Consider the following 3,042-nt stretch of genomic DNA (forward strand, 5'->3'; position numbering starts at 1 on the left):
TTTGATAAGGGACTATCCTAAAACACCTGTAAATATAGAATCTTGTGGGTATTGGTGACATTTCAGCAGTGGATTCGGACATGAAAAGAGCTTCCTAGAGAAGAGCAGGCTGCTGTTGTCAGAGTGGGTCCCAGAATGCTGCCTGAATCCTTACCTGCACCCTGTCATCTGCTTCAGGCCTGGGCAGGGGCCGACAGAGCCTTTCTACAGCCTGCCAGGAACTCCTGGCCAGGAACCTGGGTGGCCAGCACACTACTTACCTATAGCCAGTGCACCCCTGGCAGTCCTCAGGCCTGGATGAGAAGGAAGGCACTGGTCCTGCCCACCCAGGGGTTCCTGAGTTCAGAGGATGATGTGTTGGCAGCAGAGGGCAAGTATGGGGGGGGGGGCAGGGGAGGTGGGAAGCTCTCTGTCTGCCTGCCCCAGGAGAACTGGATCCTTTCTCTCACCAGGCCGACTCCTCCAGAATCAGAGGGAGGCAGCAGTGACTACTGTATTTTTGTTCCATATGGAGAACCCCAGGCCCATTCCAGGCCTGTGGTCTTTCCTATATCCAGCAGAGCACTAAGAGGCTCAGCAATTACAGGATCAGGGGTCACTTCACCTGGACTTCATCTTCCCTTCTACACGTGGGAGTAAACACATAGCAGGTTGTTGTGAGGTTTTTATTTTTTTTTTTATTTATTTTTTTTTTTTTTGGCCAGTCCTGGGCCTTGGACTCAGGGCCTGAGTACTGTCCCTGGCTTCTTCCCGCTCAAGGCTAGCACTCTGCCACTTGAGCCACAGCGCCGCTTCTGGCCGTTTTCTGTATATGTGGTGCTGGGGAATCGAACCTAGGGCCTCGTGTATCCGAGGCAGGCACTCTTGCCACTAGGCTATATCCCCAGCCCCAGGTTTTTATTTTTTGAGCAGGACACTTGCCCATGGTTGATGATGAGAGAACACTGATTTCCACTTATCAAGAGATGATGACTGCAGAGAGCGGGATGTCTGGCTTTCGAGCTGCTGTCTGCTGTAGTAGCGACGGAGGAGTGAATTTAAAATGGGTGATGTTGAGAAAGGCAAGAAGATTTTTGTTCAGAAGTGTGCCCAGTGCCACGCCGTTGAAAAGGGAGGCAAGCACAAGACTGGGCCTAATCGCCATGGTCTGGTCGGAACACAGGTCAAGCAGCTGGATTTACTTACACAGATGGCAATAAGAACAAAGGAATCACCTGGGGAGAGGATACACTGATGGAGTACTTGGAGAATCCCAAAAACTACATCCCAGGAACAAAAATGATATTCGTGCGCATTAAGAAGAAGGGAGAAAGGGCAGACTTGATAGCTTACCTCAGAAAAGCTACAAATGAGTAATAGCCACTGCCTTATTTATTTATTGCAAAACAAATGTCTCATGGCTTTTTAATGTGTACATAATTCAATTGATCTCTAATACCAGATTTCATATCATGAATGGCTGGCAGAATATTTTTGGGCAGTCCTGATTTAAGTAAAACTGGCTTATGGTTAAGTGAATGTGATCTTTTTTTTAAAAAAATACTGTCATTTGTTCCCCTTTCTGTGATATGATTGGACTTACTAATGTTCAATTTTTCAACAAGTTATACCATCTCCAAATCTGTCAGATTGGTTTTATATTCAGATTTATATAGCTAATTATGAGAACATCTTTTAAACACGGGGGGAAATCCCTTCGCTGTCTGATAATCAAGCAAAATTAACCTGTTTGAATTTGTGATCATTAACTTGTTAGAGGCAGTAGTTGAAGAAGCGGAAGCAATGTCTTTATTTTTGGTCTTGACTAAGCCAATTTAATTAGAATTCCCTGTCTCTGAAATCTGCCTTTTACTTACTGAAATATATTTTAGTGTGGCTTATGTATAAATGTCAAATAAAGATTATTTAGCACTTCTCACATTTTACAGTTGGTCTGTAAATTCAGATGCTTTTAAAAGTGACTGTGATAGATACAATACCAACTTTATTTTTGAATACTAAGACAAAGTTATAAATCAGGATTTTCTTTATGCAGCTATTCACAGTTTTTGTGGAACTATTATGTATGTGTGCTTGATAGTGGTGCTTTTGCCAACTTCTTAGAGAAAAGGATTGAGATAATTTGTAAATTGTGTGGCCATAAGACTTAAGGTAATTAAAGACAATATTATGAGAAAAAAAAAAAAAAGATGATGACCATCAGAAACTATTCTGAAGTTGGCATCACTGTAGGTCAGGGATACTGAGCACTAATCACAGTCATCTGAGGAGGCATCAGGGAGAAGGTGACAAGGACCTAGTATGAAAAGATGGTCACTAGGTTTATGTTAGGAGCTGAGTAAACAAGGTGTCTGGGACACAAAAATGCAGACTCCGGCTGGCCGTGCTCCAGGTAGCACTAGGCTGTGGAGGGACTTGTAAGCTATGCTGAGGTGGCACCATGGTGTCACCAGGCAAATGACTTCTTAACCTCTAGCAGTTATCCTGTGTTAGCCAGTGCTCTGTTTCAGACAAGATCCCCACATATGCAGCCACACAGACACCTGTGGCCTCCTTTGCTGCCATGAGGCAGGATGCAGAAGGAGATGTGGCCACACACATTTTAGCCATAAAGGCTGCCACGTGGACTGTCTGTTTACTCATTTCCAGGAAAAAGGTTATGAACAATCCTACTCAGTTAAAATGTCTCTTAGTCTTAAAAGGACCTTAGTCTTAAAAGGACCCCATCTCTTAGATGAGAAACGGGGCTCTGTTTCTCCCACAGATTTCCCCTATTTTCTGGCTGAAGAATAAACTCTCCATCACTGTATAACCATCTCTTGGTTTTGTTATTGGTTCCATAATTTGTAGAGGGAGAAAGAATCTCATTTGTGTCAGATATGAGTAACAATGGGAAGCGAATTCATCCTAAGAGTATTATGGGAATGCAATCTTTTCAAAGATTCAAGTAAAGTTCACATGATACAGAAGGACTTGAACACTTTAGTGATGCACAATGTCCATGTTGTGTGTCTATTTGTCTTAGATACTTTGCTTGTTTCC

At 43.3% G+C, this 3,042-nt stretch overlaps 1 pseudogene; it reads left to right on the forward strand.

Moving 5' to 3' along the window:
* The first annotated feature begins 990 nt into the window (after window positions 1–990).
* LOC125363896 lies at window positions 991–1,528 on the forward strand (annotated as a pseudogene).
* Window positions 1,529–3,042: the final 1,514 nt, after the last annotated feature.

The sequence above is a fragment of the Perognathus longimembris genome, chromosome 15 (assembly GCF_023159225.1).
Source record: "Perognathus longimembris pacificus isolate PPM17 chromosome 15, ASM2315922v1, whole genome shotgun sequence".
In the NCBI taxonomy this organism is placed as follows: Eukaryota; Metazoa; Chordata; class Mammalia; order Rodentia; family Heteromyidae; genus Perognathus; species Perognathus longimembris.